Genomic DNA, 22,696 nt, shown 5'->3' with positions numbered 1-22,696 from the left:
AGGTGGCTGTTTATGTGAAAATCAAATGAGCATCTTTGAAACAAGGGAGGGTGCATTAAGGGTACGTCTTTTGCCATCTTACAATGCTGTGATTGCAGCCGTTCCTTGACTCTCTGTGAATGGTGATCCTGCCTGTTGATCAGTGCTGATGACAAGTTGCATATCGACAATGATGAAACTGAGCCAAGAGCCCATTGTTAATCAGGGTTGATGAACAGGTTTTAACCAGGACAGGCAGATGTTTTTGTGTCCAAAAAGTATTAAACATGTTTTTCTACAACAGTAAGAGCATCACTGAATGTTCTGGGCTTCTATTTTGTGCTGCACTTTTTCAAGTTTTACTATCTAGATTTTTGCGATGAGGTCCTCACTCGCAATGGTAGCATGACCGAGCGGTCTAAGGTGCTGGATTTAGGCTCCAGTCTCTTCGGGGGCGTGGGTTCGAATCCCACTGCTGCCATAGTCTTCAGGTTCTTTTCGTGTTTCTTCCATCCCCTACCAATAAATTGTAAGGGCTGCAGTGGAAATCAAATCTGTTACAGAATGTCTGTCAAGTACAATCAAGCAGGAATCTCATCAAGAGCAATTCTTCCAAACCAGGGTGATGTTAAGTGTTGTGCAAGTTTTCCATTCAATAAAGCCTGCAGACAAGCGGTGAGTGGTAGCTAACATTCTTTAATAATAACAAGAAGAGAAACCAAGCTTGGTGAAGGAATGCATCATCGCGGGGCAGACGATGGGCAGAGTCCCTAACTGAGTCTAGCATGGCCTTCAGTTACATACCTCTTACAGGAACTAAAGGCAGTACACAGCTGTTTTCACACCTTTGGTACCCCCACCCCCAAAGAAAGTTTCACACTCCCTTGCTACCTCTTACAGTGGAGAAGGAGACAAAAGACTCCTCCCCCCACTCTGGGTCCTTTGTGTGTGAATGCTTCCCTCCAACTTCCTGAGATACCATCTGTTACCAGTATGAGTGTGAGAGACATGCTAAAATCCAGTGGCACCAAGGTATTATACAACCACACAGGAACCATGAGTATGTTAAGCTATTTTCAGATGTGTGCTGCTATTTAACCCTCCGCACCCCATGACAGCAACGGACAGCCAGGAGTTTTTGTAGGTGAATAACATCAACATTTGACAATAATATTGCTCGGTTATGATAGTGAGGTGAGCTGTTGAGGATATCTGTTGGTAGGTGCTGTTCCTGACAATGTAGCTGCTGTTAGCAGAAACTTCTATAAGCTTTGGAGGTAATGCCACCAGACTTGGTCAATTAACCAGAAAACTCTATTGCAATGTGTGACTATAATAAAACTTGGTGTTGCAATGTGTCATTGAGAATTATTTGGAGGAATTTGGAACATCCTAAAAGGATTCTCAGGAATCTGGAACAGTCTAAGAACGCTCAGGAATCTGGAACATTCTAATAGAACTCTCAAAAATCCTAAAATAGCTCGTGTGAATTCGAAACATTCTAAAAGAATTCTCAGGAATACAGGGTTAACTTTTGATACTTCTTTTTAAATACTCTCATTTCTACCTTTCCCTAGCCCATCGTTGTAAATAGGAATATCTTTGTAATAACTTACTTGGTTACCTTGTGGTACAAATGTAACACAAGTTTGTGTTACATGAGACTACGTACTAGCCCCAGTTCCATTTCAGTTAATATCTGTTGAATACAATTTACAGATGTTCAAGAAATAAAACTCTTAAGTCCAATCCACTTCAAGTCCAACTTCAATAGAAGAATCAGAGTCTTCCAGAGACGGTCTCACGTCTCTCATGGTCAGTGATTTTGACCTTTCACTACTGATGTTGAAGTACAGATAGGCAACAATAGCTTCGGCTTTTGTAAGGCATCAGTGGAGAAGAAGATTAACAGAAGAGTGAGCAGGATATTGTTTGTTTTTATAATGATGTGATTAATACATGAATAAAAGAAATTCTTTTGCAAAAGTCATTTACAATGTGCAGATGTTTCATATATTTTTATTCACAGTGTCAACACTGACTGGTTAGTGGCTACTCAAGTGTGCTTCAAGTCCACCGCATTGTAAGGTGTTAGATTGTGTGGTCTAAGGATCTGGGTTAAGACTCCAGGCTCCTCACACATGTGGGTTGAAATCCTATTGCTGCAATAAGAGTTTAACCAGGGCAGGCAGATGCTATTGTATCCAAAAACATTCAAGCAAGTATTAAACATGTTTTTCTAAAACAGCAACAGCATCACTGAATGTTCTGGGCTTCTATTTTGTGCTGCACTTTTTCAAGTTTTACTATCTAGATATTTGCGATGAGGTCCTCACTCGCAATGGTAGCATGACCGAGCGGTCTAAGGTGCTGGATTAAGGCTCCAGTCTCTTCGGAGGCGTGGGTTCGAATCCCACTGCTACCATAGTGTTCTAGCGGCAAAGTTTTGTTTCTTCCATGCCTTACCAATAAATTGTAAGGGCTGCAGTGGAAATCAAATCTGTTATAGAATGTCTGTCAAGTCCAAACATGCAGGAAAGTCATCAGGAGCAATTCTTCCAAAAGCCACATTAGGCAGGTGCTGTAAAGTCATTTACAACTTGCATGTTTTTCATATCTTTTTGTTCATGCTCTCATCACTGACTGGTTAGTGGACTTTCCCGCATGCCACTCAAGTGTGCTTCAAGTCCAGTCCACTCCCTTGTAATGTGCTTTTGAGCAGAACCTGTAACCGCTGGAGAATTGATTAAGGTGCTGCTATGTTGGTCTCACCAAGGCTGCAGAGTGACAAGAGTATCCTTGATTTCATGACAGTGGAGCAGTCCCATATCCTCTAGCGGTTAGAATAACTGGTTCTCACTCAGGAGCACGAGCATGACAGTGGCGCGTTACGAAACCAGTCCCATATGGTCTAGCGGTTAGGATTCCTGGTTCTCACCCAGGCGACCCGGGTTCAACTCCCGGTATGGGAATGTGTCTTTGATGTGCCTACAAGCCCGTGTGTTCTTTGTGTTAATCCCACGATGGATTAAACGGGGCAAAGTTGTTGGCTGAAGGCAAATATCAGGTAAGGCAACACACCTCCGGCTAAGCACATGGCATAAAACAGGTAACGGTTCAGATCAGGACTGTACAGTTTTCAGTGATGAGGATGTACACAAGCAGGCCTGCTAGTTTGAGCGGGGAGTCAAGGTGGCTGTTTATGTGAAAATCAAATGAGCATCTTTGAAACAAGGGAGGGTGCATTAAGGGTACGTCTTTTGCCATCTGTGATTGCAACCGTTCCTTGACTCTCTGTGAATGGTGATCCTGCCTGTTGATCAGTGCTGATGACAAGTTGCATATCGACAATGATGAAACTGAGCCAAGAGCCCATTGTTAATCAGGGTTGATGAACAGGTTTTAACCAGGACAGGCAGATGTTTTTGTGTCCAAAAAGTATTAAACATGTTTTTCTACAACAGTAAGAGCATCACTGAATGTTCTGGGCTTCTATTTTGTGCTGCACTTTTTCAAGTTTTACTATCTAGATTTTTGCGATGAGGTCCTCACTCGCAATGGTAGCATGACCGAGCGGTCTAAGGTGCTGGATTTAGGCTCCAGTCTCTTCGGGGGCGTGGGTTCGAATCCCACTGCTGCCATAGTCTTCAGGTTCTTTTCGTGTTTCTTCCATCCCCTACCAATAAATTGTAAGGGCTGCAGTGGAAATCAAATCTGTTACAGAATGTCTGTCAAGTACAATCAAGCAGGAATCTCATCAAGAGCAATTCTTCCAAACCAGGGTGATGTTAAGTGTTGTGCAAGTTTTCCATTCAATAAAGCCTGCAGACAAGCGGTGAGTGGTAGCTAACATTCTTTAATAATAACAAGAAGAGAAACCAAGCTTGGTGAAGGAATGCATCATCGCGGGGCAGACGATGGGCAGAGTCCCTAACTGAGTCTAGCATGGCCTTCAGTTACATACCTCTTACAGGAACTAAAGGCAGTACACAGCTGTTTTCACACCTTTGGTACCCCCACCCCCAAAGAAAGTTTCACACTCCCTTGCTACCTCTTACAGTGGAGAAGGAGACAAAAGACTCCTCCCCCCACTCTGGGTCCTTTGTGTGTGAATGCTTCCCTCCAACTTCCTGAGATACCATCTGTTACCAGTATGAGTGTGAGAGACATGCTAAAATCCAGTGGCACCAAGGTATTATACAACCACACAGGAACCATGAGTATGTTAAGCTATTTTCAGATGTGTGCTGCTATTTAACCCTCCGCACCCCATGACAGCAACGGACAGCCAGGAGTTTTTGTAGGTGAATAACATCAACATTTGACAATAATATTGCTCGGTTATGATAGTGAGGTGAGCTGTTGAGGATATCTGTTGGTAGGTGCTGTTCCTGACAATGTAGCTGCTGTTAGCAGAAACTTCTATAAGCTTTGGAGGTAATGCCACCAGACTTGGTCAATTAACCAGAAAACTCTATTGCAATGTGTGACTATAATAAAACTTGGTGTTGCAATGTGTCATTGAGAATTATTTGGAGGAATTTGGAACATCCTAAAAGGATTCTCAGGAATCTGGAACAGTCTAAGAACGCTCAGGAATCTGGAACATTCTAATAGAACTCTCAAAAATCCTAAAATAGCTCGTGTGAATTCGAAACATTCTAAAAGAATTCTCAGGAATACAGGGTTAACTTTTGATACTTCTTTTTAAATACTCTCATTTCTACCTTTCCCTAGCCCATCGTTGTAAATAGGAATATCTTTGTAATAACTTACTTGGTTACCTTGTGGTACAAATGTAACACAAGTTTGTGTTACATGAGACTACGTACTAGCCCCAGTTCCATTTCAGTTAATATCTGTTGAATACAATTTACAGATGTTCAAGAAATAAAACTCTTAAGTCCAATCCACTTCAAGTCCAACTTCAATAGAAGAATCAGAGCCTTCCAGAGACGGTCTCACGTCTCTCATGGTCAGTGATTTTGACCTTTCACTAATGATGTTGAAGTACAGATAGGCAACAATAGCTTCGGCTTTTGTAAGGCATCAGTGGAGAAGAAGATTAACAGAAGAGTGAGCAGGATATTGTTTGTTTTTATAATAATGTGATTAATACATGAATAAAAGAAATTCTTTTGCAAAAGTCATTTACAATGTGCAGATGTTTCATATATTTTTATTCACAGTGTCAACACTGACTGGTTAGTGGCTACTCAAGTGTGCTTCAAGTCCACCGCATTGTAAGGTGTTAGATTGTGTGGTCTAAGGATCTGGGTTAAGACTCCAGGCTCCTCACACATGTGGGTTGAAATCCTATTGCTGCAATAAGAGTTTAACCAGGGCAGGCAGATGCTATTGTATCCAAAAACATTCAGGCAAGTATTAAACATGTTTTTCTAAAACAGCAAGAGCATCACTGAATGTTCTGGGCTTCTATTTTGTGCTGCACTTTTTCAAGTTTTACTATCTAGATTTTTGCGATGAGGTCTTTGCTCGCAATGGTAGCATGACCGAGCGGTCTAAGGTGCTGGTTTAAGGCTCCAGTCTCTTTGGACGCGCGAGTTCGAATCCCACTGCTGCCATAGTGTTCTAGCGGCAAAGTTTTGTTTCTTCCATGCCTTACCAATAAATTGTAAGGGCTGCAGTGGAAATCAAATCTTTTATAGAATGTCTGTCAAGTCCAAACATGCAGGAAAGTCATCAGGAGCAATTCTTCCAAACCACATTAGGCAGGTGCTGTAAAGTCAGTTACAACTTGCATGTTTTTCACATCTTTTTGTTCATGCTCTCATCACTGACTGGTTAGTGGACTTTCCCGCATGCCACTCAAGTGTGCTTCAAGTCCAGTCCACTCCCTTGTAATGTGCTTTTGAGCAGAACCTGTAACCGCTGGAGAATTGATTAAGGTGCTGCTATGTTGGTCTCACCAAGGCTGCAGAGTGACAAGAGTATCCTTGATTTCATGACAGTGGAGCAGTCCCATATCCTCTAGCGGTTAGAATAACTGGTTCTCACTCAGGAGCACGAGCACAACAGTGGCGCGTTACGAAACCAGTCCCATATGGTCTAGCGGTTAGGATTCCTGGTACTCCCGGCATGGGAACGTGTCTTTGATGTGCCTACAAGCCAGTGTGTTCTTTGTGTTAATCCCACGATGGATTAAATGGGGCAAAGTTGTTGGCTGAAGGCAAATATAAGGTAAGGCAACACACCTCTGGCTAAGCACATGGCATAACGGTTCAGATCAGGACTGTACAGTTTTCAGTGATGAGGATGTACACAAGCAGGCCTGCTAGTTTGAGCGGGGAGTCAAGGTGGCTGTTTATGTGAAAATCAAATGAGCATCTTTGAAACAAGGGAGGGTGCATTAAGGGTACGTCTTTTGCCATCTTACAATGCTGTGATTGCAGCCGTTCCTTGACTCTCTGTGAATGGTGATCCTGCCTGTTGATCAGTGCTTATGACAAGTTGCATATCGACAATGATGAAACTGAGCCAAGAGTCCATTGTTAATCAGGGTTGATGAACAGGTTTTAACCAGGACAGGCAGATGTTTTTGTGTCCAAAAAGTATTAAACATGTTTTTCTACAACAGTAAGAGCATCACTGAATGTTCTGGGCTTCTATTTTGTGCTGCACTTTTTCAAGTTTTACTATCTAGATTTTTGCGATGAGGTCCTCACTCGCAATGGTAGCATGACCGAGCGGTCTAAGGTGCTGGATTTAGGCTCCAGTCTCTTCAGGGGCGTGGGTTCGAATCCCACTGCTGCCATAGTCTTCAGGTTCTTTTCGTGTTTCTTCCATCGCCTACCAATAAATTGTAAGGGCTGCAGTGGAAATCAAATCTGTTACAGAATGTCTGTCAAGTACAATCAAGCAGGAATCTCATCAAGAGCAATTCTTCCAAACCAGGGTGATGTTAAGTGTTGTGCAAGTTTTCCATTCAATAAAGCCTGCAGACAAGCGGTGAGTGGTAGCTAACATTCTTTAATAATAACAAGAAGAGAAACCAAGCTTGGTGAAGGAATGCATCATCGCGGGGCAGACGATGGGCAGAGTCCCTAACTGAGTCTAGCATGGCCTTCAGTTACATACCTCTTACAGGAACTAAAGGCAGTACACAGCTGTTTTCACACCTTTGGTACCCCCACCCCCAAAGAAAGTTTCACACTCCCTTGCTACCTCTTACAGTGGAGAAGGAGACAAAAGACTCCTCCCCCCACTCTGGGTCCTTTGTGTGTGAATGCTTCCCTCCAACTTCCTGAGATACCATCTGTTACCAGTATGAGTGTGAGAGACATGCTAAAATCCAGTGGCACCAAGGTATTATACAACCACACAGGAACCATGAGTATGTTAAGCTATTTTCAGATGTGTGCTGCTATTTAACCCTGCGCACCCCATGACAGCAACGGACAGCCAGGAGTTTTTGTAGGTGAATAACATCAACATTTGACAATAATATTGCTCGGTTATGATAGTGAGGTGAGCTGTTGAGGATATCTGTTGGTAGGTGCTGTTCCTGACAATGTAGCTGCTGTTAGCAGAAACTTCTATAAGCTTTGGAGGTAATGCCACCAGACTTGGTCAATTACCCAGAAAACTCTATTGCAATGTGTGACTATAATAAAACTTGGTGTTGCAATGTGTCATTGAGAATTATTTGGAGGAATTTGGAACATCCTAAAAGGATTCTCAGGAATCTGGAACAGTCTAAGAACGCTCAGGAATCTGGAACATTCTAATAGAACTCTCAAAAATCCTAAAATAGCTCGTGTGAATTCGAAACATTCTAAAAGAATTCTCAGGAATACAGGGTTAACTTTTGATACTTCTTTTTAAATACTCTCATTTCTACCTTTCCCTAGCCCATCGTTGTAAATAGGAATATCTTTGTAATAACTTACTTGGTTACCTTGTGGTACAAATGTAACACAAGTTTGTGTTACATGAGACTACGTTCTAGCCCCAGTTCCATTTCAGTTAATATCTGTTGAATACAATTTACAGATGTTCAAGAAATAAAACTCTTAAGTCCAATCCACTTCAAGTCCAACTTCAATAGAAGAATCAGAGCCTTCCAGAGACGGTCTCACGTCTCTCATGGTCAGTGATTTTGACCTTTCACTAATGATGTTGAAGTACAGATAGGCAACAATAGCTTCGGCTTTTGTAAGGCATCAGTGGAGAAGAAGATTAACAGAAGAGTGAGCAGGATATTGTTTGTTTTTATAATAATGTGATTAATACATGAATAAAAGAAATTCTTTTGCAAAAGTCATTTACAATGTGCAGATGTTTCATATATTTTTATTCACAGTGTCAACACTGACTGGTTAGTGGCTACTCAAGTGTGCTTCAAGTCCACCGCATTGTAAGGTGTTAGATTGTGTGGTCTAAGGATCTGGGTTAAGACTCCAGGCTCCTCACACATGTGGGTTGAAATCCTATTGCTGCAATAAGAGTTTAACCAGGGCAGGCAGATGCTATTGTATCCAAAAACATTCAGGCAAGTATTAAACATGTTTTTCTAAAACAGCAAGAGCATCACTGAATGTTCTGGGCTTCTATTTTGTGCTGCACTTTTTCAAGTTTTACTATCTAGATATTTGCGACGAGGTCCCTACTCGCAATGGTAGCATGACCGAGCGGTCTAAGGTGCTGGATTAAGGCTCCAGTCTCTTTGGAGGCGTGGGTTCGAATCCCACTGCTGCCATAGTGTTCTAGCGGCAAAGTTTTGTTTCTTCCATGCCTTACCAATAAATTGTAAGGGCTGCAGTGGAAATCAAATCTGTTATAGAATGTCTGTCAAGTCCAAACATGCAGGAAAGTCATCAGGAGCAATTCTTCCAAAAGCCACATTAGGCAGGTGCTGTAAAGTCATTTACAACTTGCATGTTTTTCATATCTTTTTGTTCATGCTCTCATCACTGACTGGTTAGTGGACTTTCCCGCATGCCACTCAAGTGTGCTTCAAGTCCAGTCCACTCCCTTGTAATGTGCTTTTGAGCAGAACCTGTAACCGCTGGAGAATTGATTAAGGTGCTGCTATGTTGGTCTCACCAAGGCTGCAGAGTGACAAGAGTATCCTTGATTTCATGACAGTGGAGCAGTCCCATATCCTCTAGCGGTTAGAATAACTGGTTCTCACTCAGGAGCACGAGCACGACAGTGGCGCGTTACGAAACCAGTCCCATATGGTCTAGCGGTTAGGATTCCTGGTTCTCACCCAGGCGACCCGGGTTCAACTCCCGGTATGGGAACGTGTCTTTGATGTGCCTACAAGCCCGTGTGTTCTTTGTGTTAATCACACAATGGATTAAATGGGGCAAAGTTGTTGGCTGAAGGCAAACATCAGTTAAGGCAACACACCTCTGGCTAAGCACATGGCATAAAACAGGTAACGGTTCAGATCAGGACTGTACAGTTTTCAGTGATGAGGATGTACACAAGCAGGCCTGCTAGTTTGAGCGGGGAGTCAAGGTGGCTGTTTATGTGAAAATCAAATGAGCATCTTTGAAACAAGGGAGGGTGCATTAAGGGTACGTCTTTTGCCATCTTACAATGCTGTGATTGCAGCCGTTCCTTGACTCTCTGTGAATGGTGATCCTGCCTGTTGATCAGTGCTGATGACAAGTTGCATATCGACAATGATGAAACTGAGCCAAGAGCCCATTGTTAATCAGGGTTGATGAACAGGTTTTAACCAGGACAGGCAGATGTTTTTGTGTCCAAAAAGTATTAAACATGTTTTTCTACAACAGTAAGAGCATCACTGAATGTTCTGGGCTTCTATTTTGTGCTGCACTTTTTCAAGTTTTACTGTCTAGATTTTTGCGATGAGGTCCTCACTCGCAATGGTAGCATGACCGAGCGGTCTAAGGTGCTGGATTTAGGCTCCAGTCTCTTCGGGGGCGTGGGTTCGAATCCCACTGCTGCCATAGTCTTCAGGTTCTTTTCGTGTTTCTTCCATGCCCTACCAATAAATTGTAAGGGCTGCAGTGGGAATCAAATCTGTTACAGAATGTCTGTCAAGTACAATCAAGCAGGAATCTCATCAAGAGCAATTCTTCCAAACCAGGGTGATGTTAAGTGTTGTGCAAGTTTTCCATTCAATAAAGCCTGCAGACAAGCGGTGAGTGGTAGCTAACATTCTTTAATAATAACAAGAAGAGAAACCAAGCTTGGTGAAGGAATGCATCATCGCGGGGCAGACGATGGGCAGAGTCCCTAACTGAGTCTAGCATGGCCTTCAGTTACATACCTCTTACAGGAACTAAAGGCAGTACACAGCTGTTTTCACACCTTTGGTACCCCCACCCCCAAAGAAAGTTTCACACTCCCTTGCTACCTCTTACAGTGGAGAAGGAGACAAAAGACTCCTCCCCCCACTCTGGGTCCTTTGTGTGTGAATGCTTCCCTCCAACTTCCTGAGATACCATCTGTTACCAGTATGAGTGTGAGAGACATGCTAAAATCCAGTGGCACCAAGGTATTATACAACCACACAGGAACCATGAGTATGTTAAGCTATTTTCAGATGTGTGCTGCTATTTAACCCTCCGCACCCCATGACAGCAACGGACAGCCAGGAGTTTTTGTAGGTGAATAACATCAACATTTGACAATAATATTGCTCGGTTATGATAGTGAGGTGAGCTGTTGAGGATATCTGTTGGTAGGTGCTGTTCCTGACAATGTAGCTGCTGTTAGCAGAAACTTCTATAAGCTTTGGAGGTAATGCCACCAGACTTGGTCAATTACCCAGAAAACTCTATTGCAATGTGTGACTATAATAAAACTTGGTGTTGCAATGTGTCATTGAGAATTATTTGGAGGAATTTGGAACATCCTAAAAGGATTCTCAGGAATCTGGAACAGTCTAAGAACGCTCAGGAATCTGGAACATTCTAATAGAACTCTCAAAAATCCTAAAATAGCTCTTGTGAATTCGAAACATTCTAAAAGAATTCTCAGGAATACAGGGTTAACTTTTGATACTTCTTTTTAAATACTCTCATTTCTACCTTTCCCTAGCCCATCGTTGTAAATAGGAATATCTTTGTAATAACTTACTTGGTTACCTTGTGGTACAAATGTAACACAAGTTTGTGTTACATGAGACTACGTTCTAGCCCCAGTTCCATTTCAGTTAATATCTGTTGAATACAATTTACAGATGTTCAAGAAATAAAACTCTTAAGTCCAATCCACTTCAAGTCCAACTTCAATAGAAGAATCAGAGCCTTCCAGAGACGGTCTCACGTCTCTCATGGTCAGTGATTTTGACCTTTCACTAATGATGTTGAAGTACAGATAGGCAACAATAGCTTCGGCTTTTGTAAGGCATCAGTGGAGAAGAAGATTAACAGAAGAGTGAGCAGGATATTGTTTGTTTTTATAATGATGTGATTAATACATGAATAAAAGAAATTCTTTTGCAAAAGTCATTTACAATGTGCAGATGTTTCATATATTTTTATTCACAGTGTCAACACTGACTGGTTAGTGGCTACTCAAGTGTGCTTCAAGTCCACCGCATTGTAAGGTGTTAGATTGTGTGGTCTAAGGATCTGGGTTAAGACTCCAGGCTCCTCACACATGTGGGTTGAAATCCTATTGCTGCAATAAGAGTTTAACCAGGGCAGGCAGATGCTATTGTATCCAAAAACATTCAGGCAAGTATTAAACATGTTTTTCTAAAACAGCAAGAGCATCACTGAATGTTCTGGGCTTCTATTTTGTGCTGCACTTTTTCGAGTTTTACTATCTAGATATTTGCGACGAGGTCCCTACTCGCAATGGTAGCATGACCGAGCGGTCTAAGGTGCTGGATTAAGGCTCCAGTCTCTTCGGAGGCGTGGGTTCGAATCCCACTGCTGCCATAGTGTTCTAGCGGCAAAGTTTTGTTTCTTCCATGCCTTACCAATAAATTGTAAGGGCTGCAGTGGAAATCAAATCTGTTATAGAATGTCTGTCAAGTCCAAACATGCAGGAAAGTCATCAGGAGCAATTCTTCCAAAAGCCACATTAGGCAGGTGCTGTAAAGTCATTTACAACTTGCATGTTTTTCATATCTTTTTGTTCATGCTCTCATCACTGACTGGTTAGTGGACTTTCCCGCATGCCACTCAAGTGTGCTTCAAGTCCAGTCCACTCCCTTGTAATGTGCTTTTGAGCAGAACCTGTAACCGCTGGAGAATTGATTAAGGTGCTGCTATGTTGGTCTCACCAAGGCTGCAGAGTGACAAGAGTATACTTGATTTCATGACAGTGGAGCAGTCCCATATCCTCTAGCGGTTAGAATAACTGGTTCTCACTCAGGAGCACGAGCACGACAGTGGCGCGTTACGAAACCAGTCCCATATGGTCTAGCGGTTAGGATTCCTGGTTCTCACCCAGGCGTCCCGGGTTCAACTCCCGGTATGGGAATGTGTCTTTGATGTGCCTACAAGCCCGTGTGTTCTTTGTGTTAATCCCACGATGGATTAAACGGGGCAAAGTTGTTGGCTGAAGGCAAATATCAGGTAAGGCAACACACCTCCGGCTAAGCACATGGCATAAAACAGGTAACGGTTCAGATCAGGACTGTACAGTTTTCAGTGATGAGGATGTACACAAGCAGGCCTGCTAGTTTGAGCGGGGAGTCAAGGTGGCTGTTTATGTGAAAATCAAATGAGCATCTTTGAAACAAGGGAGGGTGCATTAAGGGTACGTCTTTTGCCATCTTACAATGCTGTGATTGCAGCCGTTCCTTGACTCTCTGTGAATGGTGATCCTGCCTGTTGATCAGTGCTGATGACAAGTTGCATATCGACAATGATGAAACTGAGCCAAGAGCCCATTGTTAATCAGGGTTGATGAACAGGTTTTAACCAGGACAGGCAGATGTTTTTGTGTCCAAAAAGTATTAAACATGTTTTTCTACAACAGTAAGAGCATCACTGAATGTTCTGGGCTTCTATTTTGTGCTGCACTTTTTCAAGTTTTACTATCTAGATTTTTGCGATGAGGTCCTCACTCGCAATGGTAGCATGACCGAGCGGTCTAAGGTGCTGGATTTAGGCTCCAGTCTCTTCGGGGGCGTGGGTTCGAATCCCACTGCTGCCATAGTCTTCAGGTTCTTTTCGTGTTTCTTCCATCCCCTACCAATAAATTGTAAGGGCTGCAGTGGAAATCAAATCTGTTACAGAATGTCTGTCAAGTACAATCAAGCAGGAATCTCATCAAGAGCAATTCTTCCAAACCAGGGTGATGTTAAGTGTTGTGCAAGTTTTCCATTCAATAAAGCCTGCAGACAAGCGGTGAGTGGTAGCTAACATTCTTTAATAATAACAAGAAGAGAAACCAAGCTTGGTGAAGGAATGCATCATCGCGGGGCAGACGATGGGCAGAGTCCCTAACTGAGTCTAGCATGGCCTTCAGTTACATACCTCTTACAGGAACTAAAGGCAGTACACAGCTGTTTTCACACCTTTGGTACCCCCACCCCCAAAGAAAGTTTCACACTCCCTTGCTACCTCTTACAGTGGAGAAGGAGACAAAAGACTCCTCCCCCCACTCTGGGTCCTTTGTGTGTGAATGCTTCCCTCCAACTTCCTGAGATACCATCTGTTACCAGTATGAGTGTGAGAGACATGCTAAAATCCAGTGGCACCAAGGTATTATACAACCACACAGGAACCATGAGTATGTTAAGCTATTTTCAGATGTGTGCTGCTATTTAACCCTCCGCACCCCATGACAGCAACGGACAGCCAGGAGTTTTTGTAGGTGAATAACATCAACATTTGACAATAATATTGCTCGGTTATGATAGTGAGGTGAGCTGTTGAGGATATCTGTTGGTAGGTGCTGTTCCTGACAATGTAGCTGCTGTTAGCAGAAACTTCTATAAGCTTTGGAGGTAATGCCACCAGACTTGGTCAATTAACCAGAAAACTCTATTGCAATGTGTGACTATAATAAAACTTGGTGTTGCAATGTGTCATTGAGAATTATTTGGAGGAATTTGGAACATCCTAAAAGGATTCTCAGGAATCTGGAACAGTCTAAGAACGCTCAGGAATCTGGAACATTCTAATAGAACTCTCAAAAATCCTAAAATAGCTCGTGTGAATTCGAAACATTCTAAAAGAATTCTCAGGAATACAGGGTTAACTTTTGATACTTCTTTTTAAATACTCTCATTTCTACCTTTCCCTAGCCCATCGTTGTAAATAGGAATATCTTTGTAATAACTTACTTGGTTACCTTGTGGTACAAATGTAACACAAGTTTGTGTTACATGAGACTACGTACTAGCCCCAGTTCCATTTCAGTTAATATCTGTTGAATACAATTTACAGATGTTCAAGAAATAAAACTCTTAAGTCCAATCCACTTCAAGTCCAACTTCAATAGAAGAATCAGAGTCTTCCAGAGACGGTCTCACGTCTCTCATGGTCAGTGATTTTGACCTTTCACTACTGATGTTGAAGTACAGATAGGCAACAATAGCTTCGGCTTTTGTAAGGCATCAGTGGAGAAGAAGATTAACAGAAGAGTGAGCAGGATATTGTTTGTTTTTATAATGATGTGATTAATACATGAATAAAAGAAATTCTTTTGCAAAAGTCATTTACAATGTGCAGATGTTTCATATATTTTTATTCACAGTGTCAACACTGACTGGTTAGTGGCTACTCAAGTGTGCTTCAAGTCCACCGCATTGTAAGGTGTTAGATTGTGTGGTCTAAGGATCTGGGTTAAGACTCCAGGCTCCTCACACATGTGGGTTGAAATCCTATTGCTGCAATAAGAGTTTAACCAGGGCAGGCAGATGCTATTGTATCCAAAAACATTCAAGCAAGTATTAAACATGTTTTTCTAAAACAGCAACAGCATCACTGAATGTTCTGGGCTTCTATTTTGTGCTGCACTTTTTCAAGTTTTACTATCTAGATATTTGCGATGAGGTCCTCACTCGCAATGGTAGCATGACCGAGCGGTCTAAGGTGCTGGATTAAGGCTCCAGTCTCTTCGGAGGCGTGGGTTCGAATCCCACTGCTACCATAGTGTTCTAGCGGCAAAGTTTTGTTTCTTCCATGCCTTACCAATAAATTGTAAGGGCTGCAGTGGAAATCAAATCTGTTATAGAATGTCTGTCAAGTCCAAACATGCAGGAAAGTCATCAGGAGCAATTCTTCCAAAAGCCACATTAGGCAGGTGCTGTAAAGTCATTTACAACTTGCATGTTTTTCATATCTTTTTGTTCATGCTCTCATCACTGACTGGTTAGTGGACTTTCCCGCATGCCACTCAAGTGTGCTTCAAGTCCAGTCCACTCCCTTGTAATGTGCTTTTGAGCAGAACCTGTAACCGCTGGAGAATTGATTAAGGTGCTGCTATGTTGGTCTCACCAAGGCTGCAGAGTGACAAGAGTATCCTTGATTTCATGACAGTGGAGCAGTCCCATATCCTCTAGCGGTTAGAATAACTGGTTCTCACTCAGGAGCACGAGCATGACAGTGGCGCGTTACGAAACCAGTCCCATATGGTCTAGCGGTTAGGATTCCTGGTTCTCACCCAGGCGACCCGGGTTCAACTCCCGGTATGGGAATGTGTCTTTGATGTGCCTACAAGCCCGTGTGTTCTTTGTGTTAATCCCACGATGGATTAAACGGGGCAAAGTTGTTGGCTGAAGGCAAATATCAGGTAAGGCAACACACCTCCGGCTAAGCACATGGCATAAAACAGGTAACGGTTCAGATCAGGACTGTACAGTTTTCAGTGATGAGGATGTACACAAGCAGGCCTGCTAGTTTGAGCGGGGAGTCAAGGTGGCTGTTTATGTGAAAATCAAATGAGCATCTTTGAAACAAGGGAGGGTGCATTAAGGGTACGTCTTTTGCCATCTGTGATTGCAACCGTTCCTTGACTCTCTGTGAATGGTGATCCTGCCTGTTGATCAGTGCTGATGACAAGTTGCATATCGACAATGATGAAACTGAGCCAAGAGCCCATTGTTAATCAGGGTTGATGAACAGGTTTTAACCAGGACAGGCAGATGTTTTTGTGTCCAAAAAGTATTAAACATGTTTTTCTACAACAGTAAGAGCATCACTGAATGTTCTGGGCTTCTATTTTGTGCTGCACTTTTTCAAGTTTTACTATCTAGATTTTTGCGATGAGGTCCTCACTCGCAATGGTAGCATGACCGAGCGGTCTAAGGTGCTGGATTTAGGCTCCAGTCTCTTCGGGGGCGTGGGTTCGAATCCCACTGCTGCCATAGTCTTCAGGTTCTTTTCGTGTTTCTTCCATCCCCTACCAATAAATTGTAAGGGCTGCAGTGGAAATCAAATCTGTTACAGAATGTCTGTCAAGTACAATCAAGCAGGAATCTCATCAAGAGCAATTCTTCCAAACCAGGGTGATGTTAAGTGTTGTGCAAGTTTTCCATTCAATAAAGCCTGCAGACAAGCGGTGAGTGGTAGCTAACATTCTTTAATAATAACAAGAAGAGAAACCAAGCTTGGTGAAGGAATGCATCATCGCGGGGCAGACGATGGGCAGAGTCCCTAACTGAGTCTAGCATGGCCTTCAGTTACATACCTCTTACAGGAACTAAAGGCAGTACACAGCTGTTTTCACACCTTTGGTACCCCCACCCCCAAAGAAAGTTTCACACTCCCTTGCTACCTCTTACAGTGGAGAAGGAGACAAAAGACTCCTCCCCCCACTCTGGGTCCTTTGTGTGTGAATGCTTCCCTCCAACTTCCTGAGATACCATCTGTTACCAGTATGAGTGTGAGAGACATGCTAAAATCCAGTGGCACCAAGGTATTATACAACCACACAGGAACCATGAGTATGTTAAGCTATTTTCAGATGTGTGCTGCTATTTAACCCTCCGCACCCCATGACAGCAACGGACAGCCAGGAGTTTTTGTAGGTGAATAACATCAACATTTGACAATAATATTGCTCGGTTATGATAGTGAGGTGAGCTGTTGAGGATATCTGTTGGTAGGTGCTGTTCCTGACAATGTAGCTGCTGTTAGCAGAAACTTCTATAAGCTTTGGAGGTAATGCCACCAGACTTGGTCAATTAACCAGAAAACTCTATTGCAATGTGTGACTATAATAAAACTTGGTGTTGCAATGTGTCATTGAGAATTATTTGGAGGAATTTGGAACATCCTAAAAGGATTCTCAGGAATCTGGAACAGTCTAAGAACGCTCAGGAATCTGGAACATTCTAATAGAACTCTCAAAAATCCTAAAATAGCTCGTGTGAATTCGAAACATTCTAAAAGAATTCTCAGGAATACAGGGTTAACTTTTGATACTTCTTTTTAAATACTCTCATTTCTACCTTTCCCTAGCCCATCGTTGTAAATAGGAATATCTTTGTAATAACTTACTTGGTTACCTTGTGGTACAAATGTAACACAAGTTTGTGTTACATGAGACTACGTACTAGCCCCAGTTCCATTTCAGTTAATATCTGTTGAATACAATTTACAGATGTTCAAGAAATAAAACTCTTAAGTCCAATCCACTTCAAGTCCAACTTCAATAGAAGAATCAGAGTCTTCCAGAGACGGTCTCACGTCTCTCATGGTCAGTGATTTTGACCTTTCACTACTGATGTTGAAGTACAGATAGGCAACAATAGCTTCGGCTTTTGTAAGGCATCAGTGGAGAAGAAGATTAACAGAAGAGTGAGCAGGATATTGTTTGTTTTTATAATGATGTGATTAATACATGAATAAAAGAAATTCTTTTGCAAAAGTCATTTACAATGTGCAGATGTTTCATATATTTTTATTCACAGTGTCAACACTGACTGGTTAGTGGCTACTCAAGTGTGCTTCAAGTCCACCGCATTGTAAGGTGTTAGATTGTGTGGTCTAAGGATCTGGGTTAAGACTCCAGGCTCCTCACACATGTGGGTTGAAATCCTATTGCTGCAATAAGAGTTTAACCAGGGCAGGCAGATGCTATTGTATCCAAAAACATTCAAGCAAGTATTAAACATGTTTTTCTAAAACAGCAACAGCATCACTGAATGTTCTGGGCTTCTATTTTGTGCTGCACTTTTTCAAGTTTTACTATCTAGATATTTGCGATGAGGTCCTCACTCGCAATGGTAGCATGACCGAGCGGTCTAAGGTGCTGGATTAAGGCTCCAGTCTCTTCGGAGGCGTGGGTTCGAATCCCACTGCTACCATAGTGTTCTAGCGGCAAAGTTTTGTTTCTTCCATGCCTTACCAATAAATTGTAAGGGCTGCAGTGGAAATCAAATCTGTTATAGAATGTCTGTCAAGTCCAAACATGCAGGAAAGTCATCAGGAGCAATTCTTCCAAAAGCCACATTAGGCAGGTGCTGTAAAGTCATTTACAACTTGCATGTTTTTCATATCTTTTTGTTCATGCTCTCATCACTGACTGGTTAGTGGACTTTCCCGCATGCCACTCAAGTGTGCTTCAAGTCCAGTCCACTCCCTTGTAATGTGCTTTTGAGCAGAACCTGTAACCGCTGGAGAATTGATTAAGGTGCTGCTATGTTGGTCTCACCAAGGCTGCAGAGTGACAAGAGTATCCTTGATTTCATGACAGTGGAGCAGTCCCATATCCTCTAGCGGTTAGAATAACTGGTTCTCACTCAGGAGCACGAGCATGACAGTGGCGCGTTACGAAACCAGTCCCATATGGTCTAGCGGTTAGGATTCCTGGTTCTCACCCAGGCGACCCGGGTTCAACTCCCGGTATGGGAATGTGTCTTTGATGTGCCTACAAGCCCGTGTGTTCTTTGTGTTAATCCCACGATGGATTAAACGGGGCAAAGTTGTTGGCTGAAGGCAAATATCAGGTAAGGCAACACACCTCCGGCTAAGCACATGGCATAAAACAGGTAACGGTTCAGATCAGGACTGTACAGTTTTCAGTGATGAGGATGTACACAAGCAGGCCTGCTAGTTTGAGCGGGGAGTCAAGGTGGCTGTTTATGTGAAAATCAAATGAGCATCTTTGAAACAAGGGAGGGTGCATTAAGGGTACGTCTTTTGCCATCTGTGATTGCAACCGTTCCTTGACTCTCTGTGAATGGTGATCCTGCCTCTTGATCAGTGCTGATGACAAGTTGCATATCGACAATGATGAAACTGAGCCAAGAGCCCATTGTTAATCAGGGTTGATGAACAGGTTTTAACCAGGACAGGCAGATGTTTTTGTGTCCAAAAAGTATTAAACATGTTTTTCTACAACAGTAAGAGCATCACTGAATGTTCTGGGCTTCTATTTTGTGCTGCACTTTTTCAAGTTTTACTGTCTAGATTTTTGCGATGAGGTCCTCAGTCGCAATGGTAGCATGACCGAGCGGTCTAAGGTGCTGGATTTAGGCTCCAGTCTCTTTGGGGGCGTGGGTTCGAATCCCACTGCTGCCATAGTCTTCAGGTTCTTTTCGTGTTTCTTCCATCCCCTACCAATAAATTGTAAGGGCTGCAGTGGGAATCAAATCTGTTACAGAATGTCTGTCAAGTACAATCAAGCAGGAATCTCATCAAGAGCAATTCTTCCAAACCAGGGTGATGTTAAGTGTTGTGCAAGTTTTCCATTCAATAAAGCCTGCAGACAAGCGGTGAGTGGTAGCTAACATTCTTTAATAATAACAAGAAGAGAAACCAAGCTTGGTGAAGGAATGCATCATCGCGGGGCAGACGATGGGCAGAGTCCCTAACTGAGTCTAGCATGGCCTTCAGTTACATACCTCTTACAGGAACTAAAGGCAGTACACAGCTGTTTTCACACCTTTGGTACCCCCACCCCCAAAGAAAGTTTCACACTCCCTTGCTACCTCTTACAGTGGAGAAGGAGACAAAAGACTCCTCCCCCCACTCTGGGTCCTTTGTGTGTGAATGCTTCCCTCCAACTTCCTGAGATACCATCTGTTACCAGTATGAGTGTGAGAGACATGCTAAAATCCAGTGGCACCAAGGTATTATACAACCACACAGGAACCATGAGTATGTTAAGCTATTTTCAGATGTGTGCTGCTATTTAACCCTCCGCACCCCATGACAGCAACGGACAGCCAGGAGTTTTTGTAGGTGAATAACATCAACATTTGACAATAATATTGCTCGGTTATGATAGTGAGGTGAGCTGTTGAGGATATCTGTTGGTAGGTGCTGTTCCTGACAATGTAGCTGCTGTTAGCAGAAACTTCTATAAGCTTTGGAGGTAATGCCACCAGACTTGGTCAATTAACCAGAAAACTCTATTGCAATGTGTGACTATAATAAAACTTGGTGTTGCAATGTGTCATTGAGAATTATTTGGAGGAATTTGGAACATCCTAAAAGGATTCTCAGGAATCTGGAACAGTCTAAGAACGCTCAGGAATCTGGAACATTCTAATAGAACTCTCAAAAATCCTAAAATAGCTCGTGTGAATTCGAAACATTCTAAAAGAATTCTCAGGAATACAGGGTTAACTTTTGATACTTCTTTTTAAATACTCTCATTTCTACCTTTCCCTAGCCCATCGTTGTAAATAGGAATATCTTTGTAATAACTTACTTGGTTACCTTGTGGTACAAATGTAACACAAGTTTGTGTTACATGAGACTACGTTCTAGCCCCAGTTCCATTTCAGTTAATATCTGTTGAATACAATTTACAGATGTTCAAGAAATAAAACTCTTAAGTCCAATCCACTTCAAGTCCAACTTCAATAGAAGAATCAGAGCCTTCCAGAGACGGTCTCACGTCTCTCATGGTCAGTGATTTTGACCTTTCACTAATGATGTTGAAGTACAGATAGGCAACAATAGCTTCGGCTTTTGTAAGGCATCAGTGGAGAAGAAGATTAACAGAAGAGTGAGCAGGATATTGTTTGTTTTTATAATAATGTGATTAATACATGAATAAAAGAAATTCTTTTGCAAAAGTCATTTACAATGTGCAGATGTTTCATATATTTTTATTCACAGTGTCAACACTGACTGGTTAGTGGCTACTCAAGTGTGCTTCAAGTCCACCGCATTGTAAGGTGTTAGATTGTGTGGTCTAAGGATCTGGGTTAAGACTCCAGGCTCCTCACACATGTGGATTGAAATCCTATTGCTGCAATAAGAGTTTAACCAGGGCAGGCAGATGCTATTGTATCCAAAAACATTCAGGCAAGTATTAAACATGTTTTTCTAAAACAGCAAGAGCATCACTGAATGTTCTGGGCTTCTATTTTGTGCTGCACTTTTTCGAGTTTTACTATCTAGATATTTGCGACGAGGTCCCTACTCGCAATGGTAGCATGACCGAGCGGTCTAAGGTGCTGGATTAAGGCTCCAGTCTCTTCGGAGGCGTGGGTTCGAATCCCACTGCTGCCATAGTGTTCTAGTGGCAAAGTTTTGATACTTCCATGCCTTACCAATAAATTGTAAGGGCTGCAGTGGAAATCAAATCTGTTATAGAATGTCTGTCAAGTCCAAACATGCAGGAAAGTCATCAGGAGCAATTCTTCCAAAAGCCACATTAGGCAGGTGCTGTAAAGTCATTTACAACTTGTATGTTTTTCATGTCTTTTTGTTCATGGTCTCATCACTGACTGGTTAGTGGACTTTCCCGCATGCCACTCAAGTGTGCTTCAAGTCCAGTCCACTCCCTTGTAATGTGCTTTTGAGCAGAACCTGTAACCGCTGGAGAATTGATTAAGGTGCTGCTATGTTGGTCTCACCAAGGCTGCAGAGTGACAAGAGTATCCTTGATTTCATGACAGTGGAGCAGTCCCATATGGTCTAGCGGCTAGAATGCCTGGTTCTCACCCAGGAGCACGAGCACGACAGTGGCGCGTTACGAAACCAGTCCCATATGGTCTAGCGGTTAGGATTCCTGGTTTTCACCCAGGCGACCCGGGTTCAACTCCCGGTATGGGAACATGTCTTTAATGTGCCCACAAGTCAATGTGTTCTTTGTGTTAATCCCACAATGGATTAAGTGGGGCAAAGTTGTTGGCTGAAGGCAAACATCAGTTAAGGCAACACACCTCTGGCTAAGCACATGGCATAAAACAGGTAACGGTTCAGATCAGGACTGTACAGTTTTCAGTGATGAGGATGTACACAAGCAGGCCTGCTAGTTTGAGCGGGGAGTCAAGGTGGCTGTTTATGTGAAAATCAAATGAGCATCTTTGAAACAAGGGAGGGTGCATTAAGGGTACGTCTTTTGCCATCTGTGATTGCAACCGTTCCTTGACTCTCTGTGAATGGTGATCCTGCCTCTTGATCAGTGCTGATGACAAGTTGCATATCGACAATGATGAAACTGAGCCAAGAGCCCATTGTTAATCAGGGTTGATGAACAGGTTTTAACCAGGACAGGCAGATGTTTTTGTGTCCAAAAAGTATTAAACATGTTTTTCTACAACAGTAAGAGCATCACTGAATGTTCTGGGCTTCTAGTTTGTGCTGCACTTTTTCAAGTTTTACTGTCTAGATTTTTGCGATGAGGTCCTCACTCGCAATGGTAGCATGACCGAGCGGTCTAAGGTGCTGGATTTAGGCTCCAGTCTCTTTGGGGGCGTGGGTTCGAATCCCACTGCTGCCATAGTCTTCAGGTTCTTTTCGTGTTTCTTCCATCCCCTACCAATAAATTGTAAGGGCTGCAGTGGAAATCAAATCTGTTACAGAATGTCTGTCAAGTACAATCAAGCAGGAATCTCATCAAGAGC

General features: G+C 42.6%; 20 non-coding genes across 20 annotated transcripts; all 20 read left to right on the top strand.

Moving 5' to 3' along the window:
- The first annotated feature begins 378 nt into the window (after nucleotides 1-378).
- On the top strand, nucleotides 379-460 carry trnal-uag (transfer RNA leucine (anticodon UAG)). The gene has a single exon. It is a non-coding gene; the product is annotated as a tRNA-Leu (tRNA).
- A 1,862-nt stretch (nucleotides 461-2,322) lies between these two features.
- On the top strand, nucleotides 2,323-2,404 carry trnal-aag (transfer RNA leucine (anticodon AAG)). Its single transcript has one exon. It is a non-coding gene; the product is annotated as a tRNA-Leu (tRNA).
- Nucleotides 2,405-2,879: 475 nt separating this feature from the next.
- trnae-cuc (transfer RNA glutamic acid (anticodon CUC)) lies at nucleotides 2,880-2,951 on the top strand. Its single transcript has one exon. It is a non-coding gene; the product is annotated as a tRNA-Glu (tRNA).
- Nucleotides 2,952-3,538: 587 nt separating this feature from the next.
- Nucleotides 3,539-3,620, top strand: trnal-uag (transfer RNA leucine (anticodon UAG)). The gene has a single exon. It is a non-coding gene; the product is annotated as a tRNA-Leu (tRNA).
- Nucleotides 3,621-6,672: 3,052 nt separating this feature from the next.
- On the top strand, nucleotides 6,673-6,754 carry trnal-uag (transfer RNA leucine (anticodon UAG)). Its single transcript has one exon. It is a non-coding gene; the product is annotated as a tRNA-Leu (tRNA).
- Nucleotides 6,755-8,616: 1,862 nt separating this feature from the next.
- Nucleotides 8,617-8,698, top strand: trnal-aag (transfer RNA leucine (anticodon AAG)). The gene has a single exon. It is a non-coding gene; the product is annotated as a tRNA-Leu (tRNA).
- A 475-nt stretch (nucleotides 8,699-9,173) lies between these two features.
- Nucleotides 9,174-9,245, top strand: trnae-cuc (transfer RNA glutamic acid (anticodon CUC)). The gene has a single exon. It is a non-coding gene; the product is annotated as a tRNA-Glu (tRNA).
- Nucleotides 9,246-9,841: 596 nt separating this feature from the next.
- trnal-uag (transfer RNA leucine (anticodon UAG)) lies at nucleotides 9,842-9,923 on the top strand. Its single transcript has one exon. It is a non-coding gene; the product is annotated as a tRNA-Leu (tRNA).
- Nucleotides 9,924-11,785: 1,862 nt separating this feature from the next.
- On the top strand, nucleotides 11,786-11,867 carry trnal-aag (transfer RNA leucine (anticodon AAG)). Its single transcript has one exon. It is a non-coding gene; the product is annotated as a tRNA-Leu (tRNA).
- Nucleotides 11,868-12,342: 475 nt separating this feature from the next.
- Nucleotides 12,343-12,414, top strand: trnae-cuc (transfer RNA glutamic acid (anticodon CUC)). The gene has a single exon. It is a non-coding gene; the product is annotated as a tRNA-Glu (tRNA).
- Nucleotides 12,415-13,010: 596 nt separating this feature from the next.
- Nucleotides 13,011-13,092, top strand: trnal-uag (transfer RNA leucine (anticodon UAG)). The gene has a single exon. It is a non-coding gene; the product is annotated as a tRNA-Leu (tRNA).
- A 1,862-nt stretch (nucleotides 13,093-14,954) lies between these two features.
- trnal-aag (transfer RNA leucine (anticodon AAG)) lies at nucleotides 14,955-15,036 on the top strand. Its single transcript has one exon. It is a non-coding gene; the product is annotated as a tRNA-Leu (tRNA).
- A 475-nt stretch (nucleotides 15,037-15,511) lies between these two features.
- Nucleotides 15,512-15,583, top strand: trnae-cuc (transfer RNA glutamic acid (anticodon CUC)). Its single transcript has one exon. It is a non-coding gene; the product is annotated as a tRNA-Glu (tRNA).
- A 587-nt stretch (nucleotides 15,584-16,170) lies between these two features.
- trnal-uag (transfer RNA leucine (anticodon UAG)) lies at nucleotides 16,171-16,252 on the top strand. The gene has a single exon. It is a non-coding gene; the product is annotated as a tRNA-Leu (tRNA).
- Nucleotides 16,253-18,114: 1,862 nt separating this feature from the next.
- trnal-aag (transfer RNA leucine (anticodon AAG)) lies at nucleotides 18,115-18,196 on the top strand. Its single transcript has one exon. It is a non-coding gene; the product is annotated as a tRNA-Leu (tRNA).
- Nucleotides 18,197-18,671: 475 nt separating this feature from the next.
- On the top strand, nucleotides 18,672-18,743 carry trnae-cuc (transfer RNA glutamic acid (anticodon CUC)). Its single transcript has one exon. It is a non-coding gene; the product is annotated as a tRNA-Glu (tRNA).
- A 587-nt stretch (nucleotides 18,744-19,330) lies between these two features.
- Nucleotides 19,331-19,412, top strand: trnal-uag (transfer RNA leucine (anticodon UAG)). The gene has a single exon. It is a non-coding gene; the product is annotated as a tRNA-Leu (tRNA).
- A 1,862-nt stretch (nucleotides 19,413-21,274) lies between these two features.
- trnal-aag (transfer RNA leucine (anticodon AAG)) lies at nucleotides 21,275-21,356 on the top strand. Its single transcript has one exon. It is a non-coding gene; the product is annotated as a tRNA-Leu (tRNA).
- A 475-nt stretch (nucleotides 21,357-21,831) lies between these two features.
- Nucleotides 21,832-21,903, top strand: trnae-uuc (transfer RNA glutamic acid (anticodon UUC)). The gene has a single exon. It is a non-coding gene; the product is annotated as a tRNA-Glu (tRNA).
- Nucleotides 21,904-22,490: 587 nt separating this feature from the next.
- On the top strand, nucleotides 22,491-22,572 carry trnal-uag (transfer RNA leucine (anticodon UAG)). The gene has a single exon. It is a non-coding gene; the product is annotated as a tRNA-Leu (tRNA).
- Nucleotides 22,573-22,696: the final 124 nt, after the last annotated feature.

This window comes from Perissodus microlepis, chromosome 3 (assembly GCF_051167445.1).
Source record: "Perissodus microlepis isolate ML-2025 ecotype Zambia chromosome 3, ASM5116744v1, whole genome shotgun sequence".
In the NCBI taxonomy this organism is placed as follows: domain Eukaryota; kingdom Metazoa; phylum Chordata; class Actinopteri; order Cichliformes; family Cichlidae; genus Perissodus; species Perissodus microlepis.
The sequence above is the reverse complement of the archived record's forward strand: the minus strand, read 5'-3'. Positions and strand labels throughout refer to the sequence as shown.